We start from the raw sequence: 18,711 nt of genomic DNA on the forward strand, positions 1-18,711 counted from the left end.
TTGAGACATTACTCCCATGGAGAAAAGTTGGTATGGTCTCTGTTGTATTCAATCCCGATGCAATTTCTGTGCTTCCTCAACACTCTGAAGGTCCACAGATTACAGAACGCCTCCAGATATTCTTCGGATGCTACTACTGTTCTTCTAGGTATCGCTCAAAGCGTAGACAGTTGGAGACATTACTGCCATGGAGTAAAGTTGGCCTGGTGCCTGTTGTATTCAATCCCGATGCAATTTCTGTGATTCATCAAGACTCTGAGTGTCCACAGATTACAGAATGCCCCCAGATGTGCGTCGGATACTACTACTGGTCTTCCAGGAATCGATCAAAGCGTAGACAGTTTGAGACGTTACTCCCATGGATAAAAGTCGGTATGGTGTCCGTTGTATTCAATCCCGTTGCAATTTCTGTGTTTCATCAATACTATGAGGTTCCACAGATTACAGAATGCCCCAAGATGTGCGTCGGATACTACTACTGGTCTTCCAGGAATCGATCGAAGCGTAGGCAGTTTGAGACATTACTCCCATGGAGAAAAGTTAGTATGGTGCCTGTTGTAATAAATCCCGATTCCATTTCTGCGTTTCATCAACACTCTGAAGGTCCACAGATAACAGAATGCCCCCAGATGTGCGTCGGATACTATTACTGGTCTTCCAGGAATCGATCAAAGCATATACAGTTTGAGACATTACTCCGATGGAGAAAAGTGGGTATGGTGTCTGTTGTATTCAATCCCGATGCAATTTCTGTGTTTCAGTAATACTCTGAAGGTTTACAGGTTACCGAATGCCCCCAGATGTGCGTCGGATACTACTACTGCTCTTCCAGGAATCGATCAAAGCGTAGACAGTTTGTGACATTACTCCCATGGAGAAAAGTCGGTATGGTGTCTGTTGTATTCAATCCCAATGCAATTTTTGTGTTTCATCAATACTGTGAAGGTCCACATATTACAGAATGCCCCAAGATGTGCGTCGGATACTACTACTGGTCGTCCAGGAATCGATCAAAGCGTAGACAGTTTGAGACATCACTCCCATGGAGAAAAGTCTGTATGGTGTCTGTTGTATTCAATCCCGATGCAATTTGTGTGTTTCATCAATACTCTGAAGGTCCACAGATTACAGAATGCCCCCAGATGTGCGTCGGATACTACTACTGGTCTTCCAGGAATTGATCAAAGCGTAGACAGTTTGAGACATTACTCCCATGGAGAAAAGTTGGTATGGTCTCTGTTGTATTCAATCCCGATGCAATTTCTGTGCTTCCTCAACACTCTGAAGGTCCACAGATTACAGAACGCCTCCAGATATTCTTCGGATGCTACTACTGTTCTTCTAGGTATCGCTCAAAGCGTAGACAGTTGGAGACATTACTCCCATGGAGTAAAGTTGGTTTGGTGCCTGTTGTATTCAATCCCGATGCAATTTCTGTGTTTCATCAAGACTCTGAGTGTCTACAGATTACAGAATGCCCCCAGATGTGCGTCGGATACAACTACTGGTAGTCCAGGAATCGATCAAAGCGTAGACAGTTTGAGACATCACTCCCATGGAGAAAAGTCTGTATGGTGTCTGTTGTATTCAATCCCGATGCAATTTGTGTGCTTCATCAATACTCTGAAGGTCCACATATTACAGAATGCCCCCAGATGTGCGTCGGACACTACTACTGGTCTTCCAGGAATCGATCAAAGCGTAGACAGTTTGAGACATTACTCCCATGGAGAAAGGTCGGTATGGTGTCTGTTGAATACAATCCCGATGCAATGTCTGTGTTTCATCAATACTCTGAAGGTTCACAGATTACAGAATGTTCCCAGATGTGCGTCGGATATTACTACTGGTCTTCCAGGAATCGATCAAAGCGTAGACAGTTTTAGACATTACTCCCATGGAGAAAAGTCGGTATGGTGTCCGTTGTATTCAATCCCGTTGCAATTTCTGAGTTTCATCAATACTATGAAGGTCCACAGATTACAGAATGCCCCGAGATGTGCGTCGGATACTACTACTGGTCTTCCAGGAATCGATCGAAGCGTAGACAGTTTGAGACATTACTTCCAATCTAGAAAATTCCGTATGGTGTCTGTTGTATTCAATCCCGATGCAATTTTTGTGTTTCATCAATACTTTGAAGGTCCACAGATTACAGAATGCCCCCAGATGTGCGTCGGATACTACTACTGGTCTTCCAGGAATCGGTCAAAGCGTAGACAATTTGAGACATAACTCTCACGGAGAAAAGCCGGTATGGTGTCTGTTGTATTCAATCGCGATGCAATTTGTGTGTTTTATCAATACTTTGAAGGTCCACAGATTACAGATTGCCCCCAGATGTGCGTCAGGTACTACTACTGGTCATCCAGGCATCGATCAAAGCGTAGACAGTTTGAGACATTACTCCCATGGAGAAAAGTCGGTATGGTGTCTTTGTATTCAAAACCGACGCAATTTGTGTGTTTCATCAATACTCTGAAGGTCCACAGATTACAGAATGCCCTCAGATGTGCGTCGGATACAACTACTGGTCTTCCAGTAATCGATCAAAGCGTAGACAGTTTGAGACATTACTCCCATGGAGAAAAGTTGGTATCGTATCTGTTGTATTCAATCCCGATGCAATTTCTGAGCTTCATCAACACTCTGGAGGTCCACAGATTACAGAACGCCGCCAGATATTCTTCGGATGCTACTACTGTTCTTCTAGGTATCGATCAAAGCGTAGACAGTTGGAGACATTACTCCCATGGAGAAAAGTTGGTATGGTGCCTGTTGTAATAAATCCCGATTCCATTTCTGCGTTTCATCAACACTCTGAAGGTCCACAGATTACAGAATGACCCAGATGTGCTTCGGATGCTACTACTGGTTTCCCAGGAATAGATCAAACCGTAGACAGTTAGAGACATTACTCCCATATAGAAAAGTCGGCATGGTGTCCGTTGTATTCAATCCCATTGCAATTTCCGTGTTTCTTCAATACTCTAAATTTCCACAGACTACAGAATGCCCCCAGATGTGCGTCGGATACTATTACTGGTCTTCCAGGAATCGGTCAAAGCATAGACAGTTTGAGACATTACTCCGATGGAGAAAAGTGGGTGTGGTGTCTGTTGTATTTAATCCCGATGCAATTTCTGTGTTTCAATAATACTCTGAAGGTTTACAGGTTACAGAATGCCCACAGATGTGCGTCGGATACTACTACCAGTCTTCCAGGAATCGATTAAAGCGTAGACAGTTTGAGACATTACTCCCATGGAGAAAAGTCGGTTTGGTGTCTGTTGTATTCAATCCCGATGCAATTTCTGTGCTTCATCAATACTCTGAAGGTCTACAGATTACAGAATGTTCCCAGATGTTCTTCGGATACTACTAAAAGACTTCCAGGAAACGATCACAGCGAAGACAGTTTGAGCTATTACTCGCATGGAGATTAGTCGGCATGGTGTCTGTTGTATTCAATCCAGATGCAATTTCTGTGTTTCATCAATACTCTGAAGGTCCACAGATTACAGAATGCCCCCAGATGTGCCTTGGATACTACTACTGGTCTTCCAGGAATCGATCAAAGCGTAGTGAGTTTGAGACATTACTCCAATGAAGAAAAGTCTGTATGGTGTCTGTTGTATTCAATCCCGATGCAATTTTTGTGTTTCATCAATACTTTGAAGGTCCACATATTACAGAATGCCCCAAGATGTGCGTCGGATACTACTACTGAACGTCCAGGAATCGATCAAAGCGTAGACAGTTTGAGACATCACTCCCATGGAGAAAAGTCTGTATGGTGTCTGTTGTATTCAATCCCGATGCAATTTGTGTGTTTCATCAATACTCTGAAAGTCCACAGATTACAGTGTGCCCCCAGATGTGCGTCGGATACTACTACTGGTCTTCCAGGAATTGATCAAAGCGTAGACAGTTTGAGACATTACTCCCATGGAGAAAAGTTGGTATGGTCTCTGTTGTATTCAATCCCGATGCCATTTCTGTGCTTCCTCAACACTCTGAAGGTCCACAGATTACAGAACGCCTCCAGATATTCTTCGGGTGCTACTACTGTTCTTCTAGGTATCGCTCAAATCTTGGACAGTTGGAGACATTACTCCCATGGAGTAAAGTTGGCCTGGTGCCTGTTGTATTCAATCCCGATGCAATTTCTGTGATTCCTCAAGACTCTGAGTGTCCACAGATTACAGAATGCCCCCAGATGTGCGTCGGATACTACTACTGGTCTTCCAGGAATCGATCAAAGCGTAGACAGTTTGAGACGTTACTCCCATGGAGTAAAGTCGGTATGGTGTCTGTTGAATTCAATCCCGATGCAATGTCTGTGTTTCATCAATACTCTGAAGGTTCACAGATTACAGAATGGCCCCAGATGTGCGTCGGATACTACTACTGGTCGTCCAGGAATCGATCAAAGCGTAGACAGTTTGAGACATCACTCCCATGGAGAAAAGTCTGTATGGTGTCTGTTGTATTCAATCCCGATGCAATTTGTGTGTTTCATCAATACTCTGAAGGTCCACAGATTACAGAATGCCCCCAGATGTGCGTCGGATACTACTACTGGTCTTCCAGGAATTGATCAAAGCGTAGACAGTTTGAGACATTACTCCCATGGAGAAAAGTTGGTATGGTCTCTGTTGTATTCAATCCCGATGCAATTTCTGTGCTTCCTCAACACTCTGAAGGTCCACAGATTACAGAACGCCTCCAGATATTCTTCGGATGCTACTACTGTTCTTCTAGGTATCGCTCAAAGCGTAGACAGTTGGAGACATTACTCCCATGGAGTAAAGTTGGTTTGGTGCCTGTTGTATTCAATCCCGATGCAATTTCTGTGTTTCATCAAGACTCTGAGTGTCTACAGATTACAGAATGCCCCCAGATGTGCGTCGGATACAACTACTGGTAGTCCAGGAATCGATCAAAGCGTAGACAGTTTGAGACATCACTCCCATGGAGAAAAGTCTGTATGGTGTCTGTTGTATTCAATCCCGATGCAATTTGTGTGCTTCATCAATACTCTGAAGGTCCACATATTACAGAATGCCCCCAGATGTGCGTCGGATACTACTACTGGTCTTCCAGGAATCGATCAAAGCGTAGACAGTTTGAGACATTACTCCCATGGAGAAAGGTCGGTATGGTGTCTGTTGAATACAATCCCGATGCAATGTCTGTGTTTCATCAATACTCTGAAGGTTCACAGATTACAGAATGTTCCCAGATGTGCGTCGGATATTACTACTGGTCTTCCAGGAATCGATCAAAGCGTAGACAGTTTTAGACATTACTCCCATGGAGAAAAGTCGGTATGGTGTCCGTTGTATTCAATCCCGTTGCAATTTCTGTGTTTCATTAATACTATGAAGGTCCACAGATTACAGAATGCCCCGAGATGTGCGTCGGATACTACTACTGGTCTTCCAGGAATCGATCGAAGCGTAGACAGTTTGAGACATTACTTCCAATCTAGAAAATTCCGTATGGTGTCTGTTGTATTCAATCCCGATGCAATTTTTGTGTTTCATCAATACTTTGAAGGTCCACAGATTACAGAATGCCCCCAGATGTGCGTCGGATACTACTACTGGTCTTCCAGGAATCGGTCAAAGCGTAGACAATTTGAGACATAACTCTCACGGAGAAAAGCCGGTATGGTGTCTGTTGTATTGAATCCCGATGCAATTTGTGTGTTTTATCAATACTTTGAAGGTCCACAGATTACAGATTGCCCCCAGATGTGCGTCAGGTACTACTACTGGTCATCCAGGCATCGATCAAAGCGTAGACAGTTTGAGACATTACTCCCATGGAGAAAAGTCGGTATGGTGTCTTTGTATTCAAAACCGACGCAATTTGTGTGGTTCATCAATACTCTGAAGGTCCACAGATTACAGAATGCCCTCAGATGTGCGTCGGATACAACTACTGGTCTTCCAGTAATCGATCAAAGCGTAGACAGTTTGAGACATTACTCCCATGGAGAAAAGTTGGTATCGTATCTGTTGTATTCAATCCCGATGCAATTTCTGAGGTTCATCAACACTCTGGAGGTCCACAGATTACAGAACGCCTCCAGATATTCTTAGGATGCTACTACTGTTCTTCTAGGTATCGATCAAAGCGTAGACAGTTGGAGACATTACTCCCATGGAGAAAAGTTGGTATGGTGCCTGTTGTAATAAATCCCGATTCCATTTCTGCGTTTCATCAACACTCTGAAGGTCCACAGATTACAGAATGACCCAGATGTGCTTCGGATGCTACTACTGGTTTCCCAGGAATAGATCAAACCGTAGACAGTTAGAGACATTACTCCCATATAGAAAATTCGGCATGGTGTCCGTTGTATTCAATCCCATTGCAATTTCCGTGTTTCTTCAATACTCTAAAGGTCCACAGACTACAGAATGCCCCCAGATGTGCGTCGGATACTATTACTGGTCTTCCAGGAATCGATCAAAGCATAGACAGTTTGAGACATTACTCCGATGGAGAAAAGTGGGTGTGGTGTCTGTTGTATTTAATCCCGATGCAATTTCTGTGTTTCAATAATACTCTGAAGGTTTACAGGTTACAGAATGCCCACAGATGTGCGTCGGATACTACTACCAGTCTTCCAGGAATCGATCAAAGCGTAGACAGTTTGAGACATTACTCCCATGGAGAAAAGTCGGTTTGGTGTCTGTTGTATTCAATCCCGATGCAATTTCTGTGCTTCATCAATACTCTGAAGGTCTACAGATTACAGAATGTTCCCAGATGTTCTTCGGATACTACTAAAAGACTTCCAGGAAACGATCACAGCGAAGACAGTTTGAGCTATTACTCGCATGGAGATTAGTCGGCATGGTGTCTGTTGTATTCAATCCAGATGCAATTTCTGTGTTTCATCAATACTCTGAAGGTCCACAGATTACAGAATGCCCCCAGATGTGCCTTGGATACTACTACTGGTCTTCCAGGAATCGATCAAAGCGTAGTGAGTTTGAGACATTACTCCAATGAAGAAAAGTCTGTATGGTGTCTGTTGTATTCAATCCCGATGCAATTTTTGTGTTTCATCAATACTTTGAAGGTCCACATATTACAGAATGCCCCAAGATGTGCGTCGGATACTACTACTGAACGTCCAGGAATCGATCAAAGCGTAGACAGTTTGAGACATCACTCCCATGGAGAAAAGTCTGTATGGTGTCTGTTGTATTCAATCCCGATGCAATTTGTGTGTTTCATCAATACTCTGAAAGTCCACAGATTACAGTGTGCCCCCAGATGTGCGTCGGATACTACTACTGGTCTTCCAGGAATTGATCAAAGCGTAGACAGTTTGAGACATTACTCCCATGGAGAAAAGTTGGTATGGTCTCTGTTGTATTCAATCCCGATGCCATTTCTGTGCTTCCTCAACACTCTGAAGGTCCACAGATTACAGAACGCCTCCAGATATTCTTCGGATGCTACTACTGTTCTTCTAGGTATCGCTCAAAGCTTGGACAGTTGGAGACATTACTCCCATGGAGTAAAGTTGGCCTGGTGCCTGTTGTATTCAATCCCGATGCAATTTCTGTGATTCCTCAAGACTCTGAGTGTCCACAGATTACAGAATGCCCCCAGATGTGCGTCGGATACTACTACTGGTCTTCCAGGAATCGATCAAAGCGTAGACAGTTTGAGACGTTACTCCCATGGAGTAAAGTCGGTATGGTGTCTGTTGAATTCAATCCCGATGCAATGTCTGTGTTTCATCAATACTCTGAAGGTTCACAGATTACAGAATGGCCCCAGATGTGCGTCGGATACTACTACTGGTCTTCCAGGAATCGATCAAAGCGTAGACAGTTTTAGACATTACTCCCATGGAGAAAAGTCGGTATGGTGTCCGTTGTATTCAATCCCGTTGCAATTTCTGTGTTTCATCAATACTATGAGGTTCCACAGATTACAGAATGCCCCGAGATGTGCGTCGGATACTACTACTGGTCTTCCAGGAATCGATCGAAGCGTAGGCAGTTTGAGACATTACTCCCATGGAGAAAAGTTGGTATGGTGCCTGTTGTAATAAATCCCGATTCCATTTCTGCGTTTCATCAACACTCTGAAGGTCCACAGATTACAGAATGACCCAGATGTGCTTCGGATGCTACTACTGGTTTCCCAGGAATAGATCAAACCGTAGACAGTTAGAGACATTACTCCCATATAGAAAAGTCGGCATGGTGCCTGTTGTATGCAAAACCGATGCATTTTCTGTGTTTCATCAATACTCTAAAGGTCCACAGATTACAGAATGCCCCCAGATGTGCGTCGGATACTATTACTGGTCTTCCAGGAATCGATCAAAGCATATACAGTTTGAGACATTACTCCGATGGAGAAAAGTGGGTATGGTGTCTGTTGTATTCAATCCCGATGCAATTTCTGTGTTTCAGTAATACTCTGAAGGTTTACAGGTTACCGAATGCCCCCAGATGTGCGTCGGATACTACTACTGCTCTTCCAGGAATCGATCAAAGCGTAGACAGTTTGAGACATTACTCCCATGGAGAAAAGTCGGTATGGTGTCTGTTGTATTCAATCCCAATGCAATTTTTGTGTTTCATCAATACTGTGAAGGTCCACATATTACAGAATGCCCCAAGATGTGCGTCGGATACTACTACTGGTCGTCCAATAATCGATCAAAGCGTAGACAGTTTGAGACATCACTCCCATGGAGAAAAGTCTGTATGGTGTCTGTTGTATTCAATCCCGATGCAATTTGTGTGTTTCATCAATACTCTGAAGGTCCACAGATTACAGAATGCCCCCAGATGTGCGTCGGATACTACTACTGGTCTTCCAGGAATTGATCAAAGCGTAGACAGTTTGAGACATTACTCCCATGGAGAAAAGTTGGTATGGTCTCTGTTGTATTCAATCCCGATGCAATTTCTGTGCTTCCTCAACACTCTGAAGGTCCACAGATTACAGAACGCCTCCAGATATTCTTCGGATGCTACTACTGTTCTTCTAGGTATCGCTCAAAGCGTAGACAGTTGGAGACATTACTCCCATGGAGTAAAGTTGGCTTGGTGCCTGTTGTATTCAATCCCGATGCAATTTCTGTGTTTCATCAAGACTCTGAGTGTCTACAGATTACAGAATGCCCCCAGATGTGCGTCGGATACATCTACTGGTCGTCCAGGAATCGATCAAAGCGTAGACAATTTGAGACATCACTCCCATGGAGAAAAGTCTGTATGGTGTCTGTTGTATTCAATCCCGATGCAATTTGTGTGTTTCATCAATACTCTGAAGGTCCACATATTACAGAATGCCCCCAGATGTGCGTCGGATACTACTACTGGTCTTCCAGGAATCGATCAAAGCGTAGACAGTTTGAGACACTACTCCCATGGAGAAAGGTCGGAATGGTGTCTGTTGAATTCAATCCCGATGCAATGTCTGTGTTTCATCAATACTCTGAAGGTTCACAGATTACAGAATGTTCCCAGATGTGCGTCGGATATTACTACTGGTCTTCCAGGAATCGATCAAAGCGTAGACAGTTTTAGACATTACTCCCATGGAGAAAAGTCGGTATGGTGTCCGTTGTATTCAATCCCGTTGCAATTTCTGTGTTTCATCAATACTATGAAGGTCCACAGATTACAGAATGCCCCGAGATGTGCGTCGGATACTACTACTGGTCTTCCAGGAATCGATCGAAGCGTAGACAGTTTGAGACATTACTTCCAATCTAGAAAAGTCCGTATGGTGTCTGTTGTATTCAATCCCGATGCAATTTTTGTGTTTCATCAATACTTTGAAGGTCCACAGATTACAGAATGCCCCCAGATGTGCGTCGGATACTACTACTGGTCTTCCAGGAATCGGTCAAAGCGTAGACAATTTGAGACATAACTCTCACGGAGAAAAGCCGGTATGGTGTCTGTTGTATTCAATCGCGATGCAATTTGTGTGTTTTATCAATACTTTGAAGGTCCACAGATTACAGATTGCCCCCAGATGTGCGTCAGGTACTACTACTGGTCATCCAGGCATCGATCAAAGCGTAGACAGTTTGAGACATTACTCCCATGGAGAAAAGTCGGTATGGTGTCTTTGTATTCAAAACCGACGCAATTTGTGTGTTTCATCAATACTCTGAAGGTCCACAGATTACAGAATGCCCCCAGATGTGCGTCGGATACAACTACTGGTCTTCCAGTAATCGATCAAAGCGTAGACAGTTTGAGACATTACTCCCATGGAGAAAAGTTGGTATCGTATCTGTTGTATTCAATCCCGATGCAATTTCTGAGCTTCATCAACACTCTGGAGGTCCACAGATTACAGAACGCCTCCAGATATTCTTCGGATGCTACTACTGTTCTTCTAGGGATCGATCAAAGCGTAGACAGTTGGAGACATTACTCCCATGGAGAAAAGTTGGTATGGTGCCTGTTGTAATAAATCCCGATTCCATTTCTGCGTTTCATCAACACTCTGAAGGTCCACAGACTACAGAATGACCCAGATGTGCTTCGGATGCTACTACTGGTTTCCCAGGAATAGATCAAACCGTAGACAGTTAGAGACATTACTCCCATATAGAAAAGTCGGCATGGTGTCCGTTGTATTCAATCCCATTGCAATTTCCGTGTTTCTTCAATACTCTAAACGTCCACAGACTACAGAATGCCCCCAGATGTGCGTCGGATACTATTACTTGTCTTCCAGGAATCGATCAAAGCATAGACAGTTTGAGACATTACTCCGATGGAGAAAAGTGGGTGTGGTGTCTGTTGTATTTAATCCCGATGCAATTTCTGTGTTTCAATAATACTCTGAAGGTTTACAGGTTACAGAATGCCCACAGATGTGCGTCGGATACTACTACCAGTCTTCCAGGAATCGATAAAAGCGTAGACAGTTTGAGACATTACTCCCATGGAGAAAAGTCGGTTTAGTGTCTACGGTATTCAATCCCGATGCAATATCTGTGTTTCATCAATACTCTGAAGGTCCACAGATTACAGAATGCCCCCAGATGTGCCTTGGATACTACTACTGGTCTTCCAGGAATCGATCAAAGCGTAGTGAGTTTGAGACATTACTCCAATGAAGAAAAGTCTGTATGGTGTCTGTTGTATTCAATCCCGATGCAATTCCTGTGTTTCATCAATACTCTGAAGGTCCACCGATTACAGAATGCCCCTAGATGTGCGTCGGATACTACTACTGGTCTTCCAGGAATCGATCAAAGCGTAGACAGTTTGAGACATTACTCCCATGGAGAAAAGTCGGTATGGTGTCTACGGTATTCAATCCCGATGCAATATCTGTGTTTCATCAATACTCTGAAGGTCCACAGATTAGAGAATGCCCCCAGATGTGCGTTGGATACTACTACTGGTCTTAAAGGAATCGATCAAAGCATAGACAGTTTGAGACATTACTCCCATGGAGAAAAGTCGGTGTGGTGTCCGTTGTATTCAATCCCGATGCAATTTCCGTGTTTCATCAATACTCTAAAAGTCCACAGACTACAGAATGCCTCCAGATGTGCGTCGGATACTATTACTGGTCTTCCAGGAATCGATCAAATCATAGACAGTTTGAGACATTACTCCCATGGAAAAATGTCGGTATGGTGTCTGTGGTATTCAATCCCGATGCAATTTCTGTGTTTCATCAATACTCTGAAGATCCACAGATTACAGAATGCCCCCAGATGTGCGTCGGATACTACTACTGGTCTTCCAGGAATCGATCAAAGCGTAGACAGTTTGGGACGTTACTCCCATGGAGAGAAGTCGGCTTAGTGCCTGTTGTATTCATTCCCGATGCAATTTCTGTGTTTCATCAATACTCTGAAGTTATACAGATTACAGATTGCCCCCAGATGTGCGTCGGATACTATTACTGGTCTTCCAGGAATCGATCTAAGCGTAGACAGTTTGAGACATAACTCCCATGGAAAAAATTCGGTATGGTGTCCGTTGTATTCTATTAGGATACAATTTCTGTGTTTCATTAATACTCTAAAGGTCTACAGATTACAGAATGGCTCCAGATGTGCGTCGGATGCTATTACTGGTCTTCCAGGAATCGATCAAAGCATAGACAGTTTCAGACATTACTCCGATGGAGAAAAGTGGGCATGGTGTCTGTTGTAATCAATCCCGATGCAATTTCTGTGTTTCAATAATACTCTGAAGGTTTACAGGTTACAGAATGCCCCCAGATGTGCGTCGGATACTACTACTGGCCTTTCAGGAATCGATCAAAGCGTAGACAGTTTGAGACATTACTCCCATGGAGAAAAGTCGGTATGGTGTCTGTTGTATTCAATCCCGATGCAATTTCTGTGCTTCATCAATACTCTGAAGGTCTACAGATTACAGAATGTTCCCAGATGTCCTTCGGATACTACTAAAAGACTTCCAGGAAACGATCACAGTGAAGACAGTTTGAGACATTACTCGCATGGAGATAAGTCGGCATGGTGTCTGTTGTATTCAATCCAGATGCAATTTCTGTGTTTCTTCAATACTCTGAAGGTCCACAGATTGCAGAATGCCCCCAGATGTGCGTCGGATGCTACTACTGGTCTTCCAGGAATCGATCAAAGCGTATACAGTTTGAGACATTACTCCCATGGAGAAAAGTCGGTATGGTGTCTGTGGTATTCAATCCCGATGCAATTTGTGTGTTTCATCAATACTCTGAAGGTCCACAGATTACAGATAGCCCCCAGATGTGCGTTGGATACTACTACTGGTCTTAAAGGAATCGATGTAAGCATAGACTGTTTGAGCCATTACTCCCATGGAGAAAAGTCGGTATGGTGTCCGTTGTATTCAATCCCGATGCAATTTCTGTGTTTCATCAATACTCTAAAGGTCCACAGATTAGAGAATGCCCCCAGATGTGCGTTGGATACTACTACTGGTCTTAAAGGAATCGATCAAAGCATAGACAGTTTGAGACATTACTCCCATGGAGAAAAGTCGGTGTGGTGTCCGTTGTATTCAATCCCGTTGCAATTTCTGTGTTTCATCAATACTATGAAGGTCCACAGATTACAGAATGCCCCGAGATGTGCGTCGGATACTACTACTGGTCTTCCAGGAATCGATCGAAGCGTAGACAGTTTGAGACATTACTTCCAATCTAGAAAAGTCCGTATGGTGTCTGTTGTATTCAATCCCGATGCAATATTTGTGTTTCATCAATACTTTGAAGGTCCACAGATTACAGAATGCCCCCAGATGTGCGTCGGATACTACTACTGGTCTTCCAGGAATCGGTCAAAGCGTAGACAATTTGAGACATAACTCTCACGGAGAAAAGCCGGTATGGTGTCTGTTGTATTCAATCCCGATGCAATTTGTGTGTTTTATCAATACTTTGAAGGTCCACAGATTACAGATTGCCCCCAGATGTGCGCCAGGTACTACTACTGGTCATCCAGGCATCGATCAAAGCGTAGACAGTTTGAGACATTACTCCCATGGAGAAAAGTCGGTATGGTGTCTTTGTATTCAAAACCGACGCAATTTGTGTGTTTCATCAATACTCTGAAGGTCCACAGATTACAGAATGCCCCCAGATGTGCGTCGGATACAACTACTGGTCTTCCAGTAATCGATCAAAGCGTAGACAGTTTGAGACATTACTCCCATGGAGAAAAGTTGGTATGGTGCCTGTTGTAATAAATCCCGATTCCATTTCTGCGTTTCATCAACACTCTGAAGGTCCACAGACTACAGAATGACCCAGATGTGCTTCGGATGCTACTACTGGTTTCCCAGGAATAGATCAAACCGTAGACAGTTAGAGACATTACTCCCATATAGAAAAGTCGGCATGGTGTCCGTTGTATTCAATCCCATTGCAATTTCCGTGTTTCTTCAATACTCTAAAGGTCCACAGACTACAGAATGCCCCCAGATGTGCGTCGGATACTATTACTGGTCTTCCAGGAATCGATCAAAGCATAGACAGTTTGAGACATTACTCCGATGGAGAAAAGTGGGTGTGGTGTCTGTTGTATTTAATCCCGATGCAATTTCTGTGTTTCAATAATACTCTGAAGGTTTACAGGTTACAGAATGCCCACAGATGTGCGTCGGATACTACTACCAGTCTTCCAGGAATCGATCAAAGCGTAGACAGTTTGAGACATTACTCCCATGGAGAAAAGTCGGTTTAGTGTCTGTTGTATTCAATCCCGATGCAATTTCTGTGCTTCATCAATACTCTGAAGGTCTACAGATTACAGAATGTTCCCAGATGTTCTTCGGATACTACTAAAAGACTTCCAGGAAACGATCACAGCGAAGACAGTTTGAGCTATTACTCGCATGGAGATTAGTCGGCATGGTGTCTGTTGTATTCAATCCAGATGCAATTTCTGTGTTTCATCAATACTCTGAAGGTCCACAGATTACAGAATGCCCCCAGATGTGCCTTGGATACTACTACTGGTCTTCCAGGAATCGATCAAAGCGTAGTGAGTTTGAGACATTACTCCAATGAAGAAAAGTCTGTATGGTGTCTGTTGTATTCAATCCCGATGCAATTCCAGTGTTTCATCAATACTCTGAAGGTCCACCGATTACAGAATGCCCCTAGATGTGCGTCGGATACTACTACTGGTCTTCCAGGAATCGATCAAAGCGTAGACAGTTTGAGACATTACTCCCATGGAGAAAAGTCGGTATGGTGTCTACGGTATTCAATCCCGATGCAATATCTGTGTTTCATCAATACTCTGAAGGTCCACAGATTAGAGAATGCCCCCAGATGTGCGTTGGATACTACTACTGGTCTTAAAGGAATCGATCAAAGCATAGACAGTTTGAGACATTACTCCCATGGAGAAAAGTCGGTGTGGTGTCCGTTGTATTCAATCCCGATGCAATTTCCGTGTTTCATCAATACTCTAAAAGTCCACAGACTACAGAATGCCTCCAGATGTGCGTCGGATACTATTACTGGTCTTCCAGGAATCGATCAAATCATAGACAGTTTGAGACATTACTCCCATGGAAAAAAGTCGGTATGGTGTCTGTGGTATTCAATCCCGATGCAATTTCTGTGTTTCATCAATACTCTGAAGATCCACAGATTACAGAATGCCCCCAGATGTGCGTCGGATACTACTACTGGTCTTCCAGGAATCGATCAAAGCGTAGACAGTTTGGGACCTTACTCCCATGGAGAGAAGTCGGCTTAGTGCCTGTTGTATTCATTCCCGATGCAATTTCTGTGTTTCATCAATACTCTGAAGTTATACAGATTACAGAATGCCCCCAGATGTGCGTCGGATACTATTACTGATCTTCCAGGAATCGATCTAAGCGTAGACAGTTTGAGACATAACTCCCATGGAAAAAATTCGGTATGGTGTCCGTTGTATTCAATTAGGATACAATTTCTGTGTTTCATTAATACTCTAAGGGTCTACAGATTACAGAATGGCTCCAGATGTGCGTCGGATACTATTACTGGTCTTCCAGGAATCGATCAAAGCATAGACAGATTGAGACATTACTCCGATGGAGAAAAGTGGGCATGGTGTCTGTTGTAATCAATCCCGATGCAATTTCTGTGTTTCAATAATACTCTGAAGGTTTACAGGTTACAGAATGCCCCCAGATGTGCGTCGGATACTACTACTGGCCTTTCAGGAATCGATCAAAGCGTAGACAGTTTGAGACATTACTCCCATGGAGAAAAGTCGGTATGGTGTCTGTTGTATTCAATCCCGATGCAATTTCTGTGCTTCATCAATAGTCTGAAGGTCTACAGATTACAGAATGTTCCCAGATGTCCTTCGGATACTACTAAAAGACTTCCAGGAAACGATCACAGTGAAGACAGTTTGAGACATTACTCGCATGGAGATAAGTCGGCATGGTGTCTGTTGTATTCAATCCAGATGCAATCTCTGTGTTTCATCAATACTCTGAAGGTCCACAGATTACAGAATGCCCCCAGATGTGCGTCGGATACTACTACTGGTCTTCCAGGAATCGATCAAAGCGTAGTGAGTTTGAGACATTACTCCCATGAAGAAAAGTCTGTATGGTGTCTGTTGTATTCAATCCCGATGCAATTCCTATGTTTCATCAATACTCTAAACGTCCACAGATTACAGAATGCCCCCAGATGTGCGTCGGATGCTACTACTGGTCTTCCAGGAATCGATCAAAGCGTATACAGTTTGAGACATTACTCCCATGGAGAAAAGTCGGTATGGTGTCTGTGGTATTCAATCCCGATGCAATTTGTGTGTTTCAGCAATACTCTGAAGGTCCACAGATTACAGATAGCCCCCAGATGTGCGTTGGATACTACTACTGGTCTTAAAGGAATCGATGTAAGCATACACTGTTTGAGCCATTACTCCCATGGAGAAAAGTCGGTATGGTGTCCGTTGTATTCAATCCCGATGCAATTTCTGTGTTTCATCAATACTCTAAAGGTCCACAGATTAGAGAATGCCCCCAGATGTGCGTTGGATACTACTACTGGTCTTAAAGGAATCGATCAAAGCATAGACAGTTTGAGACATTACTCCCATGGAGAAAAGTCGGTGTGGTGTCCGTTGTATTCAATCCCGATGCAATTTCCGTGTTTCATCAATACTCTAAAGGTCCACAGACTACAGAATGCCTCCAGATGTGCGTCGGATACTATTACTGGTCTTCCAGGAATCGATCAAATCATAGACAGTTTGAGACGTTACTCCCATGGAAAAAAGTCGGTATGGTGTCTGTGGTATTCAATCCCGATGCAATTTATGTGTTTCATCAATACTCTGAAGATCCACAGATTACAGAATGCCCCCAGATGTGCGTCGGATACTACTACTGGTCTTCCAGGAATCGATCAAAGCGTAGACAGTTTGGGACGTTACTCCCATGGAGAGAAGTCGGCTTAGTGCCTGTTGTATTCAATCCCGATGCAATTTCTGTGTTTCATCAATACTCTGAAGTTATACAGATTACAGAATGCCCCCAGATGTGCGTCGGATACTATTACTGGTCTTCCAGGAATCGATCTAAGCGTAGACAGTTTGAGACATAACTCCCATGGAAAAAATTCGGTATGGTGTCCGTTGTATTCAATCAGGATACAATTCCTGTGTTTCATTAATACTCTAAAGGTCTACAGATTACAGAATGGCTCCAGATGTGCGTCGGATACTATTACTGGTCTTCCAGGAATCGATCAAAGCATAGACAGTTTGATACATTACTCCGATGGAGAAAAGTGGGTATGGTGTCTGTTGTAATCAATCCCGATGCAATTTCTGTGTTTTAATAATACTCTGAAGGTTTACAGGTTACAGAATGCCCCCAGATGTGCGTCGGATACTACTACTGGCCTGACAGGAATCGATCAAAGCGTAGACAGTTTGAGACATTACTCCCATGGAGAAAAGTCGGTATGGTGTCTGTTGTATTCAATCCCGATGCAATTTCTGTGCTTCATCAATACTCTGAAGGTCTACAGATTACAGAATGTTCCCAGATGTCCTTCGGATACTACTAAAAGACTTCCAGGAAACGATCACAGTGAAGACAGTTTGAGACATTACTCGCATGGAGATAAGTCGGCATGGTGTCTGTTGTATTCAATCCAGATGCAATTTCTGTGTTTCATCAATACTCTGAAGGTCCACAGATTACAGAATGCCCCCAGATGTGCGTCGGATACTACTACTGGTCTTCCAGGAATCGATCAAAGCGTAGTGAGTTTGAGACATTACTCCCATGAAGAAAAGTCTGTATGGTGTCTGTTGTATTCAATCCCGATGCAATTCCTATGTTTCATCAATACTCTAAACGTCCACAGATTACAGAATGCCCCCAGATGTGCGTCGGATGCTACTACTGGTCTTCCAGGAATCGATCAAAGCGTATACAGTTTGAGACATTACTCCCATGGAGAAAAGTCGGTATGGTGTCTGTGGTATTCAATCCCGATGCAATTTGTGTGTTTCATCAATACTCTGAAGGTCCACAGATTACAGATAGCCCCCAGATGTGCGTTGGATACTACTACTGGTCTTAAAGGAATCGATGTAAGCATAGACTGTTTGAGCCATTACTCCCATGGAGAAAAGTCGGTATGGTGTCCGTTGTATTCAAACCCGATGCAATTTCTGTGTTTCATCAATACTCTAAAGGTCCACAGATTACAGAATGCCCCCAGATGTGCGTCGGATACTATTACTGGTCTTCCAGGAATCGATCAAATCATAGACAGTTTGAGACATTACTCCCATGGAGAAAAGTGGGTATGGTGTCTGTTGTATTCAATCCCGATGCAATTTCTGTGCTTCATCAATACTCTGAAGGTCCACAGATTACAGAATGTCCCCAGATGTGCGTCGAATACTACTACTGGTCTTCCAGGAATCGATCAAACCGTAGACAGTTTGAGACATTACTCCCATGGAGAAAAGTCGGTATGGTGTCTATTGTATTCAATCCCGATGCAATTTTTGTGTTTCATCAATACTTTGAAGGTCCACATATTACAGAATGCCCCAAGATGTGCGTCGGATACTACTACTGGTCATCCAGGAATCGATCAAAGCGTAGACAGTTTGAGACATCACTCCCATGGAGAAAGTCGGTATGGTCTCTGTTGTATTCAATCCCGATGCAATTTGTGTGTTTCATC

This window comes from Schistocerca gregaria, chromosome 7, assembly GCF_023897955.1.
Source record: "Schistocerca gregaria isolate iqSchGreg1 chromosome 7, iqSchGreg1.2, whole genome shotgun sequence".
NCBI classification, from domain to species: domain Eukaryota; kingdom Metazoa; phylum Arthropoda; class Insecta; order Orthoptera; family Acrididae; genus Schistocerca; species Schistocerca gregaria.